The sequence below is a fragment of the Meleagris gallopavo genome, chromosome 7, assembly GCF_905368555.1.
Source record: "Meleagris gallopavo chromosome 7, MGAL_WU_HG_1.1, whole genome shotgun sequence".
In the NCBI taxonomy this organism is placed as follows: Eukaryota; Metazoa; Chordata; class Aves; order Galliformes; family Phasianidae; genus Meleagris; species Meleagris gallopavo.
The window spans coordinates 15,426,523-15,452,548 of record NC_139410.1 but is presented as its reverse complement, the minus strand read 5'-3'; the positions used below and the strand labels follow the sequence as shown (position 1 = coordinate 15,452,548).

The following is a 26,026-nucleotide window of genomic DNA, read 5'->3' as shown; positions in this document are numbered from 1 at the left end:
AGTGTTTTGAGGTGACTACCAGCCACCCACTGCCATTTGCAGAATACATACAGATTCTGTCTTTTGCCCATCCAGGACTTTTAGTTGGAAAAATGCTGTACGTTAATTAATATCATCAAGTCACCATAATTCTCTGTGATGTTCAGAGAGGAAGTTTTAGATGTATTTCAGTTCTCTGGACTCATCCGCATAGGTATGCTGCTCCTAATCATCCCAAGATTTTTCTCCATAGTCAGACTCCATAGTCAGAAGGAGCACTGCACTCTTCCTGCAGCTGCCCACCATTAAACTTTGAGGAGAATCTCAGTACGTCTATGGTGCAGAGCAGAACTTAACGTTTGGACGCAGAGTGTACTATTCAAGTCATTGCTCTGTTCTCCAGTAACCTTAATTGGTTTGAGGTTATTTATGCAATGAAGAACAGCTTTCATATTTTCTTCTCAGCTGCTTATGATAAAATTTAAACATCACTGCCCAAATGTGCATTTTCACTTCCTTTAAACCTTTGACTCAGCATGGATTTAAAAAATATTTTTACTTCTATGTTCTGATTATTTGCTATCAGGATGAACAGCCCTTTTTGTTTTTTGTATATGATTTCAGAAGAGGGATTTTGTGAACTCTTAAGTCATCCAGAGGTAAGCAATCACTAGTAGAGTTACTATGTTCTTTATACATACAGGCATAAACTGAGTAAGGTTTTAAGAATCATAATAAGGTACTTTTAATACAGCAGTACAGTCTCAGATTTCATCTACAGATTTTGCATCAAAAATAGGTAAGAAATTAATCCCTCTGTCTGATAACATTTCCTTGGAAAATACTAGATCATAATAAATATTCCCAGTAGAAAGATCTCCTAATAGTTCAACTGTTGTAGATGCTATCTCAGTCATTCTGATGCTTCTGCTTAATAAGGCATAAAGCCTGTCATGATAAGTGTATATATCTTTACTGTCAAAATTTTGTTTTAGTTTTAGTTCCCAGAATAGGAAAAGCTACCATATGAGAAGTTACTACAGAAGGTTACAGTAGTTCCTTTCATCTCATCTATGCTCTTCAGAGGCTTCAGAGGAATGAGTCATCACAGTTCCAGGCTAGACCTCTTTATCCAGGCTTACTACCTTGGATTTATTTATATATATATTTATTAAAAGTACACTTAATAGAAACAATTTGGTTTTGGATCTTCAATACTAGGTTCCATCCCACCTTTTTGGTCCATTTTCTCATAATTTTCACTGGTAACTAGTGAGAATCCATTTCTTCCAACTTCAGTTAACTCTCCAGTGGTTTGTCTCTAACAGGAAAAACTCAATTCTTCTTCCAAAAAACTAACATTTAAAAATTGATTGTATCTTGCAGTTATTATAAAATCTACAGACTGTGACTTCTCAACTACTGCAAGACTTCAAGAATAGGTGAAAAATGGCATGCATACTCCTGCTTTGGAGGAGGACAGTGAACTCACATACCCTAAATTTCTGTGTTAAGTACTTTACACAGGTCCCAGCACCAATAACCAGCTTTCTATCTTTCTGCAGAATTTTCCAGCAAGAAACACATTACTTCAAGAGAAGACGGTGAGACCATACAGTCCTTAACAGAACTCATAAAATGTCAAGGCTAGTATTACACGCTGCCCAATCACCTCTATGTAACAGCTCAGACTTTGAGTACCATGTAATGAATACTTACAGGAAATTCTTCATAGTAAACTCAGAAATTAAAAAAAAATATCCTGAATACTTTTAAGTAATAACTAAAATTTAAGAAAGTCTTTATTATTTGTGATTGTGAGCAGAATCATGTGTAGATGAGATGTATGAATAGCCAGGTAGTCTTGCATTTCTTAGGTTATATATTTCTTTCTCTCTTAATTCAGAGCTATACAACTCTAAACGTTCTTTCTGGTATGAAATACCTCCACTGAGATTATCTGTTTATTGGTTTTGATCAGTCATCACTCTTAAGGAACTAGAAAGACGAGAATATAAAGAAACTCAAGAAATCAAAAGTATGTAGTAGTCAAGAAAAGCATCTCACAGATTGGACAAAATAGAGAAAATGAGCTCATAATTCCGCCACTGTTACACAGACACATTAAAATATTATATTTGATAATTAGCTCACATTAGAAAGATCTCTGCCAAATCTAACATGGCTTTGAAAAAATTGATAACAAACTTTTTAGTGATTTAATTTTAACTTGGCAGTTGAGTATTCCTTTAACTTAAATTTCACATATTTTGAAAATGGAAAATTCTAAAAGTTTTGTTAATATTATATTTTAAGGCACCCATACTGTGGATATTCAGCAAATAGAAATAAATTCATTTACTGTTTGCATGAATTATTTCCCTCTACTAAGTGTACAGTGAAGCCAATAAAGCAAAATAAACGAGTCATACAATACAACTGCAATTGTTTGTCAGATATTATATCAGAGTACAAGGGGACATGCATTAAATATTAACTCCAGCTAGTGATAGTAAAGAGTCTCTTACACAGACTGAATTATTTTGCTTTAAAACACTCACTGTATTCTAGAGAAGAAAAACAGCAACTATTCATTCCTACCCTAACCTGGAAGATAGCCTATTAGCCTTACATTAAATAAATATCAGCAATAATATTAAACAAAGCTTAGCTGTTGTCACAAAATGTCAATTATCATTTACTTTATGAGTGCTACTCAAAGTAATGGTTATTGTAATTATTATGTCAGTCTCTCTGACTTCTAATTTTCCGTATTGGTAAGAAACTTATGTTTATGCTAGGAAACAAGTTGTCATTCCGGAACAAGAACCCTTAGATGGTGTTGGGACCTAGTGATCTCCTAGACTTCTGCCAAAATTATTTTAATTAATCTTCTCCTAACAGCATTTAAACAAATCCTGTCCTACCAGGAAAGGAAGAAATGACTTCTCAAAGACTTCTCAGTCAGATGGTTTACTTAGTTCTTTTTCTCCATTGCCATAAATCTTGGTGTGGAGATTATTAGTGACTTAAGGCTACTTTTTTTTTTCTTTTTCTTTTTTTCCCCCCCTTACACAATGGACTGCGACCATGTTACTCACTGGAATGCTCACATATCATTCAAGTATAAATGTCTTGTTTCTGCATGGTTTACTTTCACACCATTGTTGGGTGCTAAAATGCTTTTACACCATTTATAAGGCATGGGCATTTTAACTAATCTATCCAGTCTGTTACAGGTATGTCAAAGTAGAAAAATTTTTACATAATCGTGCATTTGTGTAATGCTGTAGGTACATATATTGGAGCCAGACATGTTTGGCTGATCCTTAGCACATTATTAGAATGTCAGATTAGCTGGTAGTGACGTTCTATGAATTTCATGATGCATAGGGAAGTTGAGACTATACCTTACTCTGAATATGTGAAATGATCCTAAAACACATCTCCCAAGAGAAATTTACTTACAGACTTTTGGGACAACAAAAGTCCCTTATTTTTGTCCACATTTAGTGAAAATATTTAGAATTCACCTCCTTATGGTTTACAAAGATCTTGCACAATGTTTGGCTCTGGACCTCACATACTTTCTTTACAAAGGAATCGCTGTCTGTTTCCTGAGTGGGAATGCTAATTTTTGCAAGCTCACAATGTGCGTGTTTGCGTGTTGCCCCAGAATTTTGAGCCGTGCAGCCCAGCGCTCCATGCTGTTAAATAAACACAGCATGGCTGCTGGGGCACACAGCCAAGGCTGAGGCCAGGAGGAGGGGATGAGGCTGGGAGGAAATAAGAGCAAATTCCTCTGAAATGATCTGACAGGAAATGACAGAGTGTCAGCCTTATATAACCACACTGAGAGAGAGAGAGGGTGGGAGAAGTTCTTCCTAAACACAGAGCAGTGCCAGATCTCAGTAGGTGAGGATGATGAAATAATAAAGCATTTCCCGTGTGTGTTTTTCATTAGTCCTGTTTTGTTTTTCTTCCAAGTGCTGTGGAAACAGAACAGAAGCCCATGTTTCAGCCAGGATTGCAATGGCCTCCTCCCATGGGAATAGCAGCTGCATAAATAGGAGGGAAGCCCTCAGTGGAATTGCTTCCAACACCTTTCTAATGGAAATAATGATTTGCAAAGTCCAGTTTATACCTTTGCCACGTAATTAGTAGCCAAGATTAAAAACATTGTTCCAACTCCCAGCATCGTTGAAATCTGGCAAAACCTTAAATATTCCACTGTGTTCCAAGAAGGTAGCCCATAAGTGATCATTGTAAGGACAGTCTTAGCCAGTTCAGTCAAGCCCTTGAATCAATCAACACTTATTATATGGAAATTAACCATTTTGATGTCAATTAGTGGAAATTTGTTAGCAGACATAACCTATGAGATGTTTTATTTTGAATTCCTTGCTCTCCCCACTGAAGCTAGCCGAGATGGGGCTAACGACCTAGCTGCATATTTCTGAAGGCCTAGGGTAGAATTAACAAAAAAAGAGATGGAGTGAAGCTGTAGTCAAATACACAAAAACTCTGTCTATAAGGCACAAGAAGAACAAGAAACTGGATATCAGATTTTTTTTTTCCTGCAAGGAATCAATTTCTAGTCACAGATTTGGGTGCATAACAGTCTATTCTGTATGTGTCAATACTAAGTATAGGTAGATAAAAAAAGTGTATCTACTCTGATGGCAATTTGTACCCTCATTTTGTGCTACTTTAAAAGTCCTTTTCTACCATGTTCTTATACATTATATTCTCATATTAAGAAAGTAATAGTTTCTAAATTAAAAATGTCTGATTTGATCATTAATTTTCCACCTAAAATAACCTAAAAATGTTAAAAAAAAGAAAAAAAAAAAAAAAAAAGTCTGGCTACTCAAGCCAGAAAGGGTGATGAAATATTTCCTCAAGTCTTAAGAACATTACCTGTCTGGCACATGAGGTGGATTTGACTTTACTGTGAATTCTAACTTTTGTTTAAAATTAATAAAGTACCCTTACATCCCCTTCTACCTGCATCTATCAGCATTCAGTATGACAACCTGGTGCTATATAATTCAAATTAAATATTAGGACTGTGGGTTCAATCTCAAAGTTTTTCAGCAATCCTGAAACAGTCACAGCTAAGAAGGAAACACAGAATCAGAGTCTTGCTATAATATGGAAAACTCCTGACAGTCTCGAAGCCAGGTTTTCCATTCAGCTTATGGAAACTCCACTGTAACTACCATTAACTGACCATGACATATACAGCATAGTATCCTCCCTTACAAATGAGTGTTTAAAAGAAATGCTGTATGTTGCCTTCTAGACCACAAGCTCACCAACTGGTTATCTACAATACTTTCAGCCAATGTCACTGTGGTATTCAGAGTTCAAACTTATACCTAATTTGAAGTATATCTTAAAACTATGCTATAAAAAATTCCCAAGCATTTGAAATTGCCAGAATTATTTTTTTTTATGCTTATTTAATTTATAAACAGTTATTAAATGAGCCATCAAATGTCGTGCAGTACAATACTTCCAGAAATTGACAATGTAGACACCACTGTCAAAATACAATGTCTTTCCTTTGATACTGATGGGAGTTCGGTAACCTACATGATCAATGCAATTTATCACGAGATTCAAGCAGTGACAGCACCTCCTCGAGAACGACCTGATAAAGTTGCAATTATTTCTTGATACTGTTGGCTATCCAAGCTTCTACAATCTCATTAGTAAGAACCGTTCTAAGGCCAGGAGCCTTTCTTGGAGGGGTCATGTTTATGCATGATCACATAGCTGTGTTGTTGAAAAAGAACATGCTCACATAAACTAGATCGTTTCTAGTTTCTAAACCCTTGTTTAAAGGAATTTAAATGTTAACAACAATTACTGTTCATTTACACATTTAGTAAATTAGCCATGTTGTTTTATATTATGAGTGGACCTTGTTCTTCTCAAAATTAGAGACAGCAATGCAATAAATGTTAAAACATTACAAATGTACAAAGGGTCATTAATTTATTACAAGGATACCTAGAGATTGTTCATTCACTAATGCGTCCGTACATGGGTGTTGAAATATGCATAAATGATAATGAAGTATATTCCATTTATGAAAAAACATATTTCACGATCAGTATGTTTTGCATAAGAGTTTTCAGTATATGGAAAGGTAGTATGGATCTCACCCTGAAGTATTTTTCATCTTCATAGAGACTACAGCTAAACTCCTATTTAGATAAAATATCTGGATAAATCCTTGAGTCTGGAGTGGTTTATAGGAATTTTGCTATCCGTGCCAATGGATGCAAGATTTTCGTTCTGGAATTTTATTTCTGGAGTTACAAAAAATGTACAATCTACCTCAGAAGTCTAAGGGCATATTTCTCAGTCAACACACAACTATGACAAGAGGAAGTCTGGTATGTTTACTGGGGAACTAGCAGGATATTTCTTATAAATGTAGACTGTCAGTTTCCAGAAACTGTAGACTTGGTCTTGCAATTCTAATATTAGGACCCTGTCACAGGACTCAAGTAATATGTGCTGCTATGTCTTCTCAGTTCACGTGGTAAAATGGAGGGTTCTGGAAACATCAACAAAATGCTATGAAAGTAAGGATTCAGTTTTTAACAAAGCACATTATTTCTGCTAAAACAATTACCACAATCAGGTTACTGATGCCAAAGTCTACCAGTGGCTTTAAGAGTCACATTTATGCATAATCACATAGTTGCACTGTAATATCACTGGGAAAAAAGATGCTAACTTTAAAATAGCTAGATCTTTAAAATAGGTTTTCTGCCCTTCTTTATGTGAATTTAATTCTTACCAATAAATACTGTTCAAAAAATTCTTTGATTAGTGTTTTTAGAGTAGCTTGTTTATTCCTGAGGTTATGAAAATGGCCAGCCTGTAAATAGTGGACCAAATTCTAGCAATATGATTATACATACAAGATGTAAGATTGACAGATTAAACTATTATATTATCATTTTTTTTCTGTTCCATTTTTCACACTAGCCAAGTACATTAAGTGACAAAACCTTCAAGGCCAGAGTACAGAACTTAGGATCCCAGAGACATTAGTAACAACTAGCAATGACCCTTTTCTTTCTCCTGTCATGAAACAGAGAGGTACTACAAATAATTTTCAAAATTCATATATTGAAAGAATAGAGCTTGCTGTATCCTTTAGTGCCCTTGCTAACTACTTCTTGAAGATGTAACATTCAATTTGAGAGATAACATAGTATTTCCTCTAGCACTTAAAACAAATTTCTATTTATATGAACTAAGATAACTTGACGCTGTGAAACTCAGTGTTTCTAATGATTTTATATTGTACAATTTGCAGGTTTCTATAATTTGCAGCTCAAATTACTGTGTAAATCCTACACTAACAGACAACTAAAAAACTACTCTGCTGGTCCTTGTGTATAGAAACTTGTTATTAATTTAGAGAAGTACAGAGCAAGTGTGTTACTACACCTACTTGCCACACATTTATAACATCTCAGCAGCAGCTAAATAACAATATGAAACACTAAAAACTTGAATCACTTCAGGTTAAATTATTTTTAAATGAGAATATCATAGGATATAATCTATTTAACTAATGTATTAAGTTGGAAACCTTAGACAAATTGCCTTCTTTTACTTTACCTTCAACACCCATTCAGCATTTCACTGGTGATAAGGCTAAACACTTTGTCAAAGTTAAGAAATACTAGAAAAATGGATATCTGCAGGAAAATAATTTGGAGCTCTTGCATGTATACACCTAACCAAAGTGTTTAGTTACATAACAGCATGCTATTTTTGTTACAAATTCCACAACATTTTCTCAGGTTTCAGAATAGTACTTGAAATACAAGAATTACAGTGCCTACTAAGATGCTCTTTAATCATAGGTTTTTTTCTTATTGCTAGTGCATGGTCTCAACAATTACTTCCTAAAGAGTATTTTCAGGTTGTTCTGAAGACGGAGCACATTCTATCAGGTGAATACCTCGATCCTTATCAATATAGCACTTAATTTGTGTGAAGCACCAATCTCTTTACTGTGTCTTTGAAGTAAATATAGGCACAATTACTTCTATTTCACAGCTGTTGGCTTAAGGTAGATTGGTACTAAAATTAGAAGTTTCCATTGCATTTGCATGTCCATTTTGGAAGGTTAATTTTGGAAATAGTGAGGAGTGATTAACAGTACGTAAGACTTCATACATTCAAAATTCAGCTGCAGGTGACTTCTGCCATGAGAAATCTTTGGTGCTGAAAGCTACAGCACACAGGATTGAGTTAGAACTTAGAAAAAGGGGAACAAAGAGTTATTAACCCCATGTCAGTCAGAGGTGAGCCAGTGAGGTACTGGCACAGGCTGCCTTGAGAAGTTGTGGATACCCCATCCTAAAGGCATTCAAAGCCAGGGTGGATGGGGTTCTGGATGATCTGGTCAGTGACAATCCTGCCTATGGCAGAATGGATGGAATTAGATGATCTTTAATATATACGTTCCAATCCAAGCCATTCTATGAATCTCAGACTGATTCTATGATTTAATGATTCGATGATTCAATGATTCTAGAATTTGATGTCGATTTGCTGCAGAGTGAGATATGCAGCACCAGTAAGACACCATATGTCAGAGATGAACCCAGGAAGATCTAAAGAGAGTTTTAATTTGGTTAAATTTAATTATTTTATTTTAATTCCTATTTTTCTGAATGTTAATTTCAGAGATAGTTTGTTTCTGCCCTGTCTGGAGCAGGGTCAGAAGAATGTTATCAGGTGAAGTATCAGCTGTGGCTCATTTGCTCCAAACAGATGAGGTGACAAAGGATTGAATAGATCAAAGATATTCTCTTCATCGAACTGATTGGATATGAAATAAATAAGTTTCACAGGGACGCTCTCTAAGCACTAACAAGAACCCATTTTGAAATTGTGTGCCTGAGGGCAATCACCATTTTCACTCATAGCTCAATTCACTGCATTTTCATAAGGTGAGACAGTGTCTCTTGCATTGTTTCAGATTCCCACAGCATTTGGGAGATGGTTTGTAATTCATTCAGCAAGAAAATGCCAGGGATCTCTCTATGGAGGTCTGGAACTCAGCTCAGTTAGCAGGAAAAAGGAGACAAAAACAGCCATAAAAGGGTGCCTTGGTGCATGGTATCTTTGGTGAATTGAATGCTCCATTAGATTAAAAGGCATTCAAGTGCCCACATCCTTAAAAAGCACTACAGTAGTCAGGAATTTGTGTATTAATCTCATTTACCTGAGCACACTCTGTTGCACAAAAATAGTTTTAGTTCTATGTCTCTTTAGGGTTTCTCCTATGCTCTGGGAACATACTGCTGCCCAAGTCCTTTGGCTGTGACTCATCTGCCAGATTCCGTGGAGAGAAGGAGGCAGAAGAAATACTGCAGCCCCTTTAGGGTGAAGTGTCATTGCAGGACAAGCCATGCTGAGCTTTCTTGTGTCATAAACAAGCTGCTGGGAGGATATACAAATTTTCAGTGTTGGCAGCTTTGCACTCACAGTAGAACGTTATCCTTCTGCACCAAAATACAAGTGCGCATTGGCCAAACAACAGAAGATTTACTGCCTCTTCAATTTGTTTTTAAATACAGCTTGACAAATTTAATCAAAGACCACATACTAACAGAATAATTTATGGAAAAATCCTTTAAATGCCCTGGATTTACTAAGTCTATGTGTGACATAAATCAAATATGGCAAAAAAGAGGAACTGTGTTTGAGTGCAAGATATTGCACCATGTTTTACCAGATAGCTAAAATGGTGTTAGCTATTGGACCATCTGATATTAATTATTATATAGTGATTTTTAGATACACAACTCAATCTCCAGCATTTTAGTTCATAGCTACCACTGTTAGACAGATACTATTGCTCTTACCTTCACAAAAAGCTCAAATATATAGTATGATAATACAATAGTATAACTACCCATCACACTGATCTACGTGCTGAAATGAGGACTCCATTTGCTAGATGTACACTGTAAAGTATTACACTTCTTTGTTTTCTTTTTTCTTGAAAATATAGCAGAGGATTTTTGAAGTGGAAATTACACATTCTAAGCAAACATTTAATATAAAAAGAACTGATGAGCATACAGTGAAGTAGGCAAGTGGTAAGAACACAGTGAAAGAGAATAAAAACAATTAGAAAATGTCACAGCAAGTTGATCTTAACTTTTGTGGATTGGAGAGAAGGAAGCCATCCATATGGCTCTATGCATAGTTGGCTTTTCCCCAGAAATACAGTCCAATTGCTTTCAAACAGACCCTGATAATCAAACAGCTGAGCCTTTCCAGCCTTGTAAACCATACCTGCAGTCATATAGCACCAAAATGCTGCATCAACTCAGAGCTCTCTCTTTTATTGTCAGAAATGTGGTGAAGATATGAACCTCTATGTACGCTTATGAGTACTTCAATCCAGAGAAGCTCCCAAGTTGGTAGTTAAAAGAGATCCTCACCTAAAGTACTATTTCAGATAGTGCAATACCTGCTGAGTCTTTTTTACCCCAAACACAAGTCTTCTGCCAATTGCACAGTTCCTCTTTCCTGCTTAATTTCCTCTGGAAACACAAATTCTGAAATCCTCCAGAAGCAACCCTGTGTCTCTCTAAGTTGTCCTTTGGTGCTTTCTAAATTAGGCAGCAAATACACATCCTAATTTGCACATAAAGGATCTGTGGCAAAAAATCATATTTCTTCCATGTAATTGGTTTTCTTTTAATCCTGACCTTAATGTATATCATCCTTGATGAACTGCTTCAAATAGGCTTTGAACTTGGATTCTTTTAAAACGTTAAATAATGAAAAAATGCCATCTTATTTTACTGCTTACATCAAGATTCAGAGAGATGAAGAACAGCGACAGCATAGCTGTTCACCCATAACCCTGGGACAGCAGGTAAACTGACAGTGTGTAATTACTAAGAGGTGATATTAAGTTAAAACATATAGCTAAAGTAATGCTATTGCATATGCATCCCTTGGTTTTCAAGGCAGTGTTTAAAATAAAAAACCTTCACTGAGACAGAAAAACTGCTATAGTTATATCATAGCACACTGAGTTGCAAACCTTTTAATGAAAGACATAATTCTTCTGCTGTCTGCATCATACTATATTCTCATGCAAAACACTTTAATGCATCGTGTAAATTATCTAAGACTTTCTTAGTATGTATTACATTTCTTAATCATAGATATTGGGTGTAAAAAAAAAGAGAATTATGTGACATGCTGCAAAACAAATTGCTTGGTGTTAGCATATACTAGCTGGGTCTATATCTGAAAAATGCATGCATAGAAGGGTCGGAATTTTTTAAACGTGCAGTATTTGCTTCTGGGTGTATATGTTATCAACAAAGCAAGATGACTAATCTGAAGTGATAGCAGTCTGATTTTCAGCCAATATCATCAGTTTAAAACCAGATCTAGATTAAGAGTTTGGATGATGTATTTATTCTGAATTTTAGAATAAGCTCCATATCTGGAAGAGGATGTATATAAATAAACCAAATGATTTCATCTACTTTTTCCATTCAAATACATTTAGTTTAGCTATAAAGTGGTTTTAAAAGCAAACCTCATTTTCAGCAATGAAACTCTTCTGTTGCCAAGTTAGTCGACAGGTTTGTGTTGCTAGTTTCTCAGCAGCTAAACACTATCAGAGCTCAAATTGTGGACAGTATCACCACCTTGTCACCTGTGGGTAGTTCATTGACTTCCCTTTTGAAAATAATATCCGATAAGACACACTATTTAATTTTCTGCCAATATTGACTGACATATTGGAAGTGATGCTTATTTATATTACTTTCATATTGAGTAACATGGAGTGCTACCCAGTGGGTGAAAGTTAGCATGTTCTATATTATTTATTTCATAAAATTAAATTCCAGTATATATGTATGGGACATCTATTCTGAACGCAGTAATTTATCCCTGGGAAAAGCATACTTCCAGGATTATCAAACAGAACAGAATTTGTGAAGACTAAACTCATATGGCCTTTGGAAAAACATAAATACATATTCCAGTTGAGAGCAGAGAAGAATAGGAGCCCTCGAGACTGGTAGCATTTAACGTGGACCTCTGGGAATAAGACATAGATGAATGCAGACACACTAGGATAACTATAGTCCAACATATAAAAACTGATTGATTGCAATCATCATATTTAACCATTGCAGATGTGTTGTCCTGTGTTTAAGCTCTCAGCTCTCTGAAGGCTAACTTTAATGTTGGTTTTATATGCTTTCTTTGCAGCTAATATACAAATACTGATGCAGATTCTGAGAGCTGATGAATACCTGAAGCTTTTAACACATCCATAATGTTATTTCAGAGATATTCTTCAAATCTTACTGGTTTTTGAATTATGTATATTCACAGTTTGGGGCAGAGTTGGGGAAATGACAATGACAGTTATACCAAACTATGTACTCTATAGCGTTCTATGACCAATTTGTTTCAGTAGGCAAAACTATAATAGTGTAGTGAATAATAATATTAAATACACGGCATTACCGATTATAGGCAAGTATGAAAATATTTATATGCAATGAATTTAAAAAAAAACCCACGAGTGCTGAAATGCACATTTATATAAAAAATAAACCCCTCTATTTTAATTAACATAGATCTTAGAAATTATTCATGTTCTCACTGAAATATAAATAGAATGAATGTAAAATAAACAATGTCAAAAGACAGTATCAAATTTTTAACAGAATACAAAAGGATCTAACAGGAATTGCTTGTATATATTTTATTGTTTTTTTTTTATTCATACTCTGGATGAATCACAGGCTGATGTTTGTGGCGGTTATTCACGACATGTCTGGTGATGTTATGACCTTCCCTCTTTTATTGGTTTATTTGATGTTTGTGGTATTTTATATAATTGATTTATGCCTGGTGATATGTTTGGGTGCTTTCTAGTAATATACAATAGTGATTGTATGTCTGTAAGTGATGTTACATATTGCTGTTTGTGAGCTTCCTTGGCCAGGCCACCACTGTAAATAAAACTTGTTCTCAATAGATTTTTATGTGGTTAAAGATTTTGACTGCTTGAACGACTGATTGATTGACCGGAAAACACTTGCAAGCAGGACAGTGGGGTATCATGGAAAAATGTGTCATTTGTATTTCTAAAGCGGAATAAATATAATTGTCAATCTTTTAAAATAAAATAAGGTATCAAAGCAGTAAAGAGTTGCCTACCTTTCTCCTTAGTAGTCCTGATGTGTGTAGGTGCCCACTCCATTTCATAGCGTTCTTCCTCTGACTTACAGTACTGTTGCAGCATATGGCTTATTAGTCTTTTACAGAAAATCCTTCAGAATGTATACTGGAATTGTCTTTTTCCAAGTTTCTTTCCTTCTTTTTTTTTTTTTTTTCTCTTCTCCCATTGTTTTCTTTTCTGTTCTCTCCTTCCCATTTTTTTTCTGATGTTTTTTTTCCTATATTCTTTCCTATGTTCTCTTCTTTTCCTTTTTCTTTTTTCTTTCTTTTTCCTTTCTTTTCCTTCTTTCCTTCTTCTTTCCTATTTGTTCTGTTGTGCTTCTAAGACAAAAAAAATACATAGGAATGAATAATCCAGCTCCTACAGTGATAGTTTTTCAAAGACAAAATTCAAATTCCTTCTGTCATATACTGACTGCAAAATGTACTCAAATTGATTTAAGAAAAAAATATGGCCCATGCTTTGAACTTCTTTAGAACAACCTCTAGAAATTCTAATAATTATATGGCACACACAAACTATTTTGCACCGTCTGGAAAAAGACTGCCAGTTTTTAGTTCATTATGTTCCATGAACTTGTGCTAATGAACACATGCAATTTCTATCCAGATGTACAAGAGTTCACAGAAGATGACAAATAGCACAGATCTCTCCTGGTTACACAGCAACCTGTTATCAGTATCTCTCTTATAAACTCTCAATTCATTAGCATTTCCTGAGTCTGATGAACAGATGTTTGCAGGTCTTGGACCAGATATTATTTGATTCTATTTAAAGTCAAGACACTGTTTCAATTTCTCAACAAAAAAGAAATGCTTGCCATAGTGCATTCTTTGGCTCTCTGACTAAACGAAAGCTCAGCACAGGCTACAGGTAAAAATTAGCACTAGCTTCAGCTTTTCAAGGGAAAAAAAAAAGGAAGTGAGGGATCTTTTGTCTGACCCAAGACAGAAACCCAATGAGACCGAAGCACAATTTGTTAAAGTAAAGCCATTTAACAGCAACTGCTTTTCTCCATTCCAGGCATGTTGGGTCATGTTAAGCACCACAGCAAAATGATGAAATATACTATTAGCAAAACAGACCGTTGTTCACCCTCTCATTTCAGTTGACACAATGAAAAAAACTATCCATTTTTTTCTTGCCAAATTAGTTTTCATTATGTTGAATGGGCTTGGTATGGTCATAGCACCAGAGAGGGATCATGGCTTCCCTTTCTGTAGCAGCACGCACTTGGACAAGATCTGCCACAACATGTGGCTGTGAATTTTGTGTACACAGACCAGTCACCAAGGATCCCTATATAATGCAGGAGAGAAGAAGTTCAAAACTCAGAGACTTTCCAAAACTCAATTTCAACATATATGGACAGAGGATAGTGACGGAGGTATTAAACATACATGGAATAGAGTTGAGCACTGTCCTTTGACAACGGTCTGGGAAACCTGCATGGCTTCCACTTTATCTAGCAGAAACGGTAAGTGGCTTGAGCTTAGGATCTCACAGATCGCAAAAGATGTGACTGGATTTTACTTCAGTTATGAAACAGCAAAAGAAACAAAAGAGTGAAAACTAGTGGGTTTCTTAATTTGTTTAAGGATCAGAAGGAGAAAACACACATAACTGAATTTATAAGGAATCTTAGAGTACATGTGACTTTAGAAGATTATAACCAGTTAAGAATGTAATAAGAAAAGTGAGGAAGAATTAATCTTCAGAAACTTTGCACCTCACAGAATCTACCTGCAAATACCACAGGAGATTGTCCCTGCAAAGGCAGGAGCTGGGCTAAGCTCACTGGCCTTTCTTTGTGTTTATCTTCTCTTTTTCTTTACAAATAACAACATAATAAATACAATTATATTTCTGTCTCTAAGAAAGTCCTTGAAAGGAACATTCCAGCCCTTACAGGATATTATGGTAGTGGGAAGGAGAACAGGCAAGAGGGAGTGAATAATGCACTATGAATGACTCAACATTCAACGACCTGAATTAGCAAATAGAGCATCCTTAAGAGTAATGCCCTGAAAAAAGTATTTCTGTATACTGTACATCCTTAAAGGTAGACACAGCAGTGGACAATTCTAACTAGCTAATATAACACTATAAGCTCCGGAAGGACCCCTTTCTGTAAGGATTCACGTAATGTAAACTTCTGGCACTCTTATAAACAGAAAGCAAAAGAAAACCCCCAAAATGTCCCATCTTTGATCTGAAGAATATATATTTTAAGAGCTGAGAAGTGAACATAGATTTACCATGCCAGATTGGATCAATTATCCTTCAAGCTGAGCATTCTGCCTTCACCAGTGGCCGAGGTTAGGTGCTTCAAAGAAAACAGCTGGCTAATTACACAATGTCCTACATGGCAAAAAGGGATGAGAGGACTGTTTCTTATCCCTGTGATCAGCTAACACCCTGGAGTATGAATTTGATGGCCCCACCTAGTACATAAAATTAGACATGATATTATTGGTCATAAAATTAAGAAGTCCTTTAAAAAATCCCATTACAGTATTTAACTCTTTGACCTCTATAGGTTAACTACTATTCATGCTTTGAAATGAACTATTTAATGTTTATTTTTAAAAATTATACAGTAAATCTCTTAAAGTCATTAAGGCTAATAATGGAAACACATAGCCTGTGACACCAAAAACGATACTTTGAGTTTCTGATCCCAGAATTCTGGGAAAATATTTGGCTTTGTTTAAAAAACCACAACAACAAAAAAACCAAACAGCTTTTCATGAGAAGTTACATCAAGAAGCTACTTAGATAAGTAAATATGAAAACAAAGCTGTAATTAATTTCATGGGTAGATAATGAATTGATAGGTTTTGATCTAACTAATGTTCGCTTACCTTGAAAGGGTGCTTACTCCCACATAAACAAAACTTCTTTCTCTTGTTGGCCTTCCTTTATTTTTAGCGAGTATATGTCAGGCATTGAAGGCACTCAGATAAGCGAGCTCTGAGAGGGCCAGAGAGAAGGCACAGGACACCTTGTGCAGGTTCTGCTGGGCTGCTGTGCCCACTGCCGTGCCCACTGCCACCTTGCCCTGCAGTACCCGGGGAAGCTTATTCCCAGGTCTTTCTGGTTCAAACAATTATGCAACATCAGCATTGATTTTGGAATACAAACAAATGTCCACTGAGAGAAACTGCCAGTGACTGCAGGGTTTTTGCTGAAGATCTAAATCTGAATCACAGAGCTATCCTGAATATTTTTTAATAAGCTTTTTTTTTTTTTTAACCAGAAAAGAAAACACGAGGAGAGAAGGAATAACACATCTTTAATTAGAAAAATTCAAATCAGCTCTTAATTTAATTCACCATACCAGCAGCCATGATTAGATCTGCATCATGATATATCTCCAATACTATCAATTTTCATAAATGCAAACTTTCCTGAATATGGTTCTGATGTATCCTGACATTTTAAAATATGTCCTATTGTCCTTTTCTGTGCAGCAGACCAAGCACAGAGTGTTCAGTCCTATATCACTGTCACAGTGGTATTAGACCAGATGGCTGCTTCCTCGCAGAATCAGGAATTAGAGATAATTTATGCTGTTCGCTGTTATTAGAATGTAAAAATATAAAGAGTTTGCAGCACGCATACATGAAAAGCTGCTCAGATCCATCAGTGACACCCTGGTGAAAAGGCATTCACAGTGTTACTGCACTCTTAAAGGTAAAATCTTATTTGGTGAAGCTGTGAACCCCTGCAAAGCCAATTGAGTTCTCTGCAGAGCATACAGCACAGGGGACTCTCTGACCTAGGTTACAGTGCTGCTTTGGTAGGAGAAAAATACACTGCATTAAAAAAAAAGAAAGTGTAAGAACTGCTTTCTTTTTCTTTAATTTTAAAATAAATTTACCACCTGATCATTCTCATTAATATTTGCGACGCTTACTTTTGTGCCATTAATAATAAAGTTAAAAATAGAGGTTTTTTCCATCCAGTCTGTTAATCAGTACAGGAGAATACTTCTCCACAAGCCTTCATACTAAAGGACTCAATAGGTGCATCTTATTAGACAAAGAGTTAAAGGAATTTGCTCCTGTGCCAGGTCAGTGAGTTTAGCGTATCACGGCATCACTGCATGCTGCAAATATACTTAATCTACCTGTATATAAAGGCTGCAGTGTGTATCAGAATGCTGAAGAGAAAGGTTGTCAGCCAACTCCTTTATTGAACCTGAGCTCATTACAGCTAAGAATCTTATGTTTGTCTTTCAAACATCTGAATCATTCAATAAAATAAACATTATTAATGCAACTAGTTCATTCAGAGGGGCTTCTCAACCAGTATTAACAATCCCCAAAACGAGAGAGAGAAACAAAAGGGAGTAGAACCTGCTCGGCTTGTCCATCTTGCTTCAATAAATTACATAAGAATATTAGTAAAAGGGAAGTTAGGACAACAAAATGTCAACCGTTGCATGCAGGTAGCAATACTTTGTTGCTTTATCTTTTCAGTTATGGAGTTGAGCCAGTAGTCTCTATGCATGATGTCAGATATGCAGTCAGATTAATGACAAAAACTCTCTCATCACTATTTATGAATATTACAACAGGAGAAAATTTACTGGCATTCACTGACATGACACACCTACTGTACGTGATCTTGGAAAAAGTATATCACTGGGAGGATAATTTGGTTTACTTTAAATTAATTTTAAAATTATACTAAGAAACACTGCAAGGGAGAGATTTGCTTCCAACTCTCTGTGAGCGTATAATTTGTATTTAAGGCATCCAATGAAAGCATTGTGACTTTGAATGACTGACTAGCACCTTATGAAAGTCATTAGTTTTGTATCAAGAAAAATATTTGTAATATAGTGTGTTCTTATACCGATCAGGACAGCAGGAAGCAGCTAAGTGGATCACTTATCTTCGTGTTTGCAATTCAACCTATGTTATGACAGGGAACAAAAAAATTAGATAATTTGTGGTTTTCTATCAGCGTTACATACTTTGAGGTAATCCTGTGACTACTTAGTGTAACTGAAAAGTGAAAAGATTGGGCTGCCAAATAAAGTAGAAAAAGAAGGATTGCTTGAGAGCATAATGAATTACTAGCTGAATGGTAGGACCAGATCACAAAGATTTATCGGATTTTTGTTTCCTGAACAATATTGTTGATGACCGAATTTTTCTTGATTCCCTCAGAATCATAGTACTAGTTCTATTAAAAGAAAGTCTTTCAGAATGGAAGATAGTTGTTATTCAGGAGCAGTAACTCGCATAATATGAGATGGCATTTCTTTCCAGCTCTTGCTGCTCCGCTGGTTCTAATAGCAACCTGGAGCTCAATTTCCTCCTCAAGAACATTGCATTTCAAGTGGAATGTCAATTATTAAAATGCAGTGTCCCGTGTCTTACTTTTCACTAGATGAATTCATTTGCAAATTTGTTAATTTATGTAAATGATCCTTAACCTGTAACTCCCTGGCACGTATTTCTCAGTGCCACTTTTCAGTTCACAAATATATCCAGAAAATATGGATCCAACAGCACATATGTCATTTACTTCATGCCACTATTAAAAACAATGCAAAACAGAGCACCAAGATTTAATTTCAGTACAACTCAGAAGGAGTTTTTGATTGATACATTTTTTCACTGTTGAACTTTCAGTAATAGTAGGCCTCTCAAAACAGGTAAATGATCTTCAAAAGATCACCTAAAACACCTCTTTTTTATCATTGTTAGTAAGCACAGTATTAGCAGAAGACTTCTGTAGAAGACATCTGAAAATTCCATGATTTAATTATCTGGTGTTTAGCAACCAGTTTTTCAGAAGGTCATGATTCATCTAAAGGGCCAAATCACAGCTTCCTCAAGATTTGATCATTTCTAAAATTCAGACTTGGCATCTGAGATTCTCCTCTGCATGCCAGAAATCAATGAAGACAGGCAAAACAAACTGCACAGCTTTTTGGTTCACAGGGAATCACCTTCGGGTGATTAGTGGTCCAGCCACAACTCATTCTTTTCCTGATGATTTGAGCATGGATGTCACTCAGTTTCTGTTTCCATCGTGTATATGCACACTGTGCACCTCTAAATGCTCATTTCACTCCAAGCGATCTCAGGAAATTCAGACTCCTTTTTTCTTAAAAATGAAGGAGCAGCTAGAAAAACTGAGCTCATCTCCCTGCTGCCCACCCAAATCTCCCCAATGGCCTCAGACACTAGTATGGCTTCAAACCTTTCAGTGAACCTGGTCCAAATTGGAGTTTTTAACCAAAGCTGGAATAAGGCAATTTTCCTCTGTTATTGTTACTGTTCAGTAACTTCTCACAGTTCAAGTAAAATGATCCAAATTCCCTGTGGTGTAATTGCAGGCACAACTCCATTGATTTCAGTGAACTGTGAATGGCAGAAGGGACTGAGGCCCAAGGTCTCCTTTTGACAAACTAGCTATGGCTTGTTTTCTCTTGATTATTATCTGATTTACATGTCCTTATTTAGCTGTCCCTATAAGGGATAGGTGAACAAGTCTCCATTTCACAGCCAGAGATCCGTCCTAGCCAGCATGGAGGTGCCACGATTAGTACTCAACTCTGAGTCTGGGCCACAGAGCACATGTCCTTTGTGGTGTCCTGCCTGCTGTCAGACCTGCAATGCCTGCAGAGGGCCTTCAATGTACCCCCAGGTTTTCCTTCCCTGAGGTGTAAGGGAGTGTGAGAGGGATGAGGTGCAGCAGCTGGCAAGCCAACTTGTGTCAGGTCAGCTCCAACATGTTTTGCTGGAGCTGCAGCAGTCTCACGTCTCAATGTTTAGATTGGCTTTAGAAGCCGCATAGCCGAGAAATGTTTGGCTGCTTTATCCCTGTTTCAGTATTCAGATTGCAAAGAGAAAATCTCAAATGGCTGCTTGCTGTGTGTTCTACACACATTTCAGCGCAAAACCGGCACCTCCAGTATCACTCGCTCATGCTGCTCTGAGTTCTCAGGTATTTGATTTCATTTCCACAAGGATAGCAGCAGGGAAGACTAAATAAAGTAGTTGGGATTTTTGAATTAAAAAGTCTATTGCTGTAATTTGTTGCAGCAGTTATCTGCAAAAATCCCAGCATCTGCAATTCAAAGTAGCCTTTATGCTACTGCTTAGTCTTCACAAAGGAAACACTACACAGAGCAATGTCTCTTTAAATCTACCCTGAAGATATTCCTTCTGGCCCAGAAGATGCCAGAATGACTTGATGATTTATTTATGTGGAGCTTGGCAGACCATAGTCCAGATTGTGGCTGAGGCTGAATTTTATGAGCATTCCCCCTAGTGAGTATATTTAAAAATTAAAATAAAATAAAATAAAATAAAAAAGGTCTTTATAGGGCTTGGCATGAAATTCAAGCAAACATTATCAGGAAGAAGAATGACTGAGAAAAGAGTTTTAGGAGAGAATATAAATATTAATTTATTATTAATATCTTGTTTTTAGAGAATTGGAATTTTGTCTTGATCTTTAAAACATTTGAAAAGTGAAGGAGGCATTTCTCACCCCAGCAGAGGCTAATATTTATTCTGGATTTTTCAGCAATATATAACTGCATTTTGTACTGGGAATGGGCATTTTTGTCCACAGAAAGATGGATTTCTCATTGTCATTCCTGACCATACAAGAGGCATGTTGGTGCAATGATGTAAGAAAGCAATTTTCTTCCCTATTTTATTGATTTATAGTATTTTAGTAAAGTGATAAAAACTTAATGCTAGGGATAAAAAGGAGACCCATCTGATGTAGAGGCAGCAGAAAAGAATAGAGAATGAGGATGATCCAGCATTAATACTTGTTTGCCATGTTTTCTCAGGTCTCTCCTGCACCATTACTAAGTTATGGAACTGTATCTAAACTCTTTGGCTAAGATACCGTTTAGTGCTTGACTCCCTCATTCAAAGCACAACTTGATGCAGAACTTTGACTTTTTGAAGCACGTGCACAAACAAGCATAGGCAAATCCTATGCCAGAGCAAGGACAAACATCAGCAGCCCTGATTCCCTCAGCCTGGGAGGCTCTGTGCTGGGCAGGCAGGTTCAGAGGGCACTTGTGCCTACTGGTCATTAGCAAGCAGCAAGCAAGAATGTGACACTACAGCATTTCAGCTGCTTTACACTAATTCCTCCTCTTGTGGCCTCTCAGTGGAGCGTTACAGAGCTCTGTGCTAAGTTCACACTCTTGTCTCCTGCTGCAGGGCAGTTTCTGAAGTAGATGCGTCCAGAGGCAGAAACTCCTCTGTCCTTTGGGGAAGTTGGGATACTTCTCAGGCTTTTGGCTCAGCATAGGGGCTCTGGCCACACTCTTGAAAGGGGACAGTTTTGATGCCCAATCTCCTTTCCTAACATTAGAAAGCAAGATCTTTCAAGTTCAGATAAAAAAAAAAAAGTTTGGTACCAATTTATAGGAAGGCCAAAACACACTGGAATAACTTCAGCTGAAACTATGTTACTGAAACTGTTCCTGAGTGTTGCATACAAATAAATAGGTGTGATGTCAGTAAGTGAAAGCTGGAGCGTACTAGGAAGTTGTGCTTTCTTTCATCCACAGTGGCACTCCACACCTTTCTCCAGACTAAATAAGGAATACTCCTAAAGGCTTAAGTGAAACACAAAGATATCCAGGACATTCACAATGTTATTAATGACTCAAGAACAACAGGAAAAATAATCGCAGTGGCTACATCCATACTTTTTTTTTTTTTTGGTCTTTCTTTTTTTGTTTGTTTTGTTACATTTGAGAATATCTCACATTACAGATATAGCATCAAAGGTGCCAAGAAGAAGGGCATTTTACAGCCAAGTACCAAACTAACCTTAAGAAGTCGAACTCATCAAGGGAAGTACTTGTTTGCCCTAGGAAGGAACTAACTGAGGTATCAACTAAGCTGTATGCAGCATGGATACCTTCAGGACTGGGACTCCCATGGGAAACAACAGTATTAAAGCTCCTAGAAGGAAAATCTTATCCCTGCTAATGCAACAAAAGCACAGCTGTGTTTCTAACTGAAGTTATTTCTAAAGTATATGCTTAAAGTGGAGGGAGCCCATCTATTGCTGAAATAATTTCAGAGGACTGAAAATTATTTCAAAACTTATGGTTAAAAAGGCACTGCATGGAATACACATAGGTGGTAACGCTGTTAGTGAAGCAGATACAAAACCAAAAGGAAGTGGAAATAGCCTCTTCCACTCTGTAGACTAAACTGCCCAGACCTTTACCTTTGGAGAACTGCACACAGCCACAGAAACAAGGTGAGGAACAATGGGAACAGAAACAGCATTAATTTAACTTCAGCTTCACTATTTTACCTCATTCTGATATATATAGAAAATAGTCCTGGTATTTGATTCAATTTTGTTTTTTTAATGACCTGTCAAAAGCTCAGTCAGAGCTTATTGTATTTATATTTTTAATTAGTTTAATAAGAAGCTGGGCTGCTTATATTTGATTTTTTTAATTAACTGTGAAAATTTCTGCATGGGATGATATTGTTCACATTGATATGTGTGCCTCTGTTACGTTGGGTTTGCTGTGTGATATACTAGAAATAGAAAAAGTGTCTCAGGGAAAGCATCCTAAATAGTACCACACAGATTCCTGAAGCACTGATGGAAGCTGGTTATGTATTATGTAATTAATTCTTTATATTCTAAGAGGCAATTTAGGCAATATTAAAGAAAATAAGATCAAGTCACGTCCCTACATTTTTATTTCTGTGTTACACTGTTAATTTGTAAACTTCGCTGGTTTAAAAAAAGTCACATTCAGTCACCTCAGCTGACTTGCAGTCTCTGTCCACAGAATCCCCACAGCACTGACTGCTCCTGGCTGTCTTTTGATTGCTATAGTACATCTCAGCCTTCTTGAAATTCTTTCACATCTTTCACTGTGTATATTGTAGCAACCAAACTTGTGGCTTTCTTGCTCAGTATTCAAAACTGATAAGAGTGGGAGTGAAATGAGCATGCTCAATTCATTTCTTAAATCCCTAAAAAGCAACTGGGTAGGAAAGAATTCCATTCACTCTAACATTAACCTAGATTTAAATGAGGACGTAAAAAATAGAATCATATTTGTTCATACGGGCAAATTTAACTTCTCTTTCTGTACTCAGTTTTCTGCTGGTAACATCAAAAATAGGAGTTGCTTATAGAAAGCAATGTATTGCTTTGCCAGGTCCCTTTCCATGCACCCTATTGAGATACCATCAGTGTTCTAACTCACAATTGTTACAAAATGGCAGAAGGGAAAAATTATCATGCATTTTTGATTTGCACAGGTGACCTGGGCTAATTGCGCAATTACCAAACAACAGCACAGGAGGATTAACACAGCTTACTCTCTAATTACCATTGCTTCCAATGAAGTTACCATGTGGTTAACCATATAATAACATGCATTATTTCACAGTAACTACACAAGGCTTCATGTCAACAGATTATGCTGCACAAGCAGGGTAAATCATTGGCAAGCTGGAGAAGTCTGAGTGTTTCAAGGAGTGACGTGAGTTTTACTAGATGGATGATTTTCAGGCTTTTATTAATACCTCAGAGGTTTGGAGCAGAGCCACAACACTGCTGGAGGAGCTAAGAAAAAAGCTCTCAGGTTTTCCCAAGGAGCTCCCAAGTGCACAGACGTTGGCTCTCATGGGTATATTTGTATCCCTTAAACTAGCTCCACTGCACAGGGCAGTGCAGAAAGCAGATCATTCTTGAGTTCCCTCAGAGCAAGCATTACACTCCGTCTGGCCTGCAAACAGCCAGAATCTGTAGGAAGGCTTTTTTATGTCCTCATCTTGTGCAGCTAGTAGGACCAGCCTTAGGCCTATTTAAATAAGCCATCCTACAAAATACAGACCTTGTACTCTGCCTAAAAATCCACTGCCTTGTGCTGCAGACAACAAGGACATGAATACAAAGTGCCAAAGAGAATGAGAGAGATTACTCAGCCAATCAAGGATAGACTGCAGAGGACTTGTAGTCCAGCACACTGAGGCTGCATTTTTACACATACTTGGACAAAGAAACCATTAAGAAATACAAAATAAGGAGATATTGCTCTACAGTTAATGTAACGAAGAACAATGTTTTGATTAATGCCTTCCCATTAGTGTATGGACAAGCTAGATTGTGTTACAGGATTATGGGCTGAGTTGGCAACACAAAAGAAAAAATATGCTCAAAACTGCAGGAGCAACAATTACGGCTCGTAGGTGACACCACTATAGACACTGAGAGAAAATATTATGAACTGGAGCTGGCTAAATAACTGTTAATACTCAAATATTTGTATATATTAATATTTGTAAATCAGTCTCCTTTCATGCACTTGTTTGTACACTGACTAATGGTATGTCTGCTTGCTAAAAAACCACAGGAATAACACACATTAACAAACTGAATTTTGAGTTTCAGATATTGAATGTCCTGCACCATCTGCTCACAGTCTGTGGGGAGGGAAGTTCCCTAAGTAATCTGACAAAATTGCAAACAACAGTTACATTTGTGAAAATCTCAACAGAGTTGACAGCAATCTGCAAACTACAAAATATGACAGTGGAACAAAAGAAGATTACAGATAAGATTACTGGGGACGTTTGACTACCACAGCAAAGAACCCAACTTAATGACCCAAGAGGTCCCTTCGTATCAGATTTCCCCATCATCCTGAATTATGGGCTCAGCTCTGTATGCAACTGCACACAATGCTGCATTATAAAATGCTTCTCTTAATCTTCCACAACGAAGCATCTGCCAGAGCATCTAAAACAAATGGTTCTAAATCTCACCTGATTAGACTTAAATGCACCTACAACCTTCCTCCCCCTATGTTTCCCTATTGCTGCTTAAGTCTGTGTACACTGCTGTCATTGCTGGAAAGATACGGTAATGCTTCATGATGCTCTCTTTCCCTTCCGATGCTGCTGGCAGTAGCTTTCTTAGGCCTCAGCTCTTACCTACATCTGTGCTTACTGAAGTGAGACTTTAATTTGCTACAGCACGCCAAGGTATTAATAGACAATTATTTATTGCAAATCTGAACCATTTATACTGTTTACTGGCTGACACAATGTAAAATTTTGATCCAAATGTTAATGTGTCCATGACATTGCATAATTCTGTTTCATGCCAAGACTTTTTCTTTTCTAAATGAATTGAACTTGCAATATGAGGAAATAGTTTTTAATGGATGAATGATTTACAGTCTCAAGCTCATAAGATTGCTTACTGGTACAAATAAGGGAGAACAGACTAATTAAAACGGCACTGAAAATTAGAAAAATTTAGGATTTTACTGGGGAGAAAATTAGAGGCAAAAAAATAGAACTGACTTGCCAAGTACTTAAAGGGTAACTGAATAAAGTTCATCATTTTGGGGCAATTACGTATTTTAGTGGGTATCTTTGAGGCCAAACAGTTTTATAAACACTCAGCTGAGTAGAGCATAGATAAAAATTACCCATTCATAACGAACTGTAAGAGCAGAAAAGTACTTCTAAGTCTCCAAATATCCGGTGAAATTACCTTTACAAATGTTTTGTGAAGTGGGGGGGGAGGGAAAAAGAGCTTCATACGTAAGTAATTTTCATTACACGGAACACTTAATTTCAAGTGTTTCCCTCCTCCAGTTTAAAAACTATGCCTATAATGCAATTTAGATATGAATTATTTTGTAATTGATACCTGTAGCAATCTTCAAAATACATATATTTGAGTTCAAATAATATTTTTCCAGAGCATATTCTTCTTGGC

At 36.6% G+C, this 26,026-nt stretch overlaps 1 long non-coding RNA gene across 6 annotated transcripts in view; it reads right to left on the bottom strand.

The window, feature by feature from the left end:
• Nucleotides 1–26,026, bottom strand: part of LOC109368526 (uncharacterized) — a 379,404-nt gene that overhangs the window by 162,360 nt on the left and 191,018 nt on the right. For all 6 annotated transcript variants that reach the window (XR_014884414.1, XR_014884408.1, XR_014884410.1 and 3 more), the window contains one exon: nt 13,237–13,578. This is a non-coding gene — a long non-coding RNA (uncharacterized LOC109368526). The remainder of the gene's footprint in view (nt 1–13,236; nt 13,579–26,026) is intronic.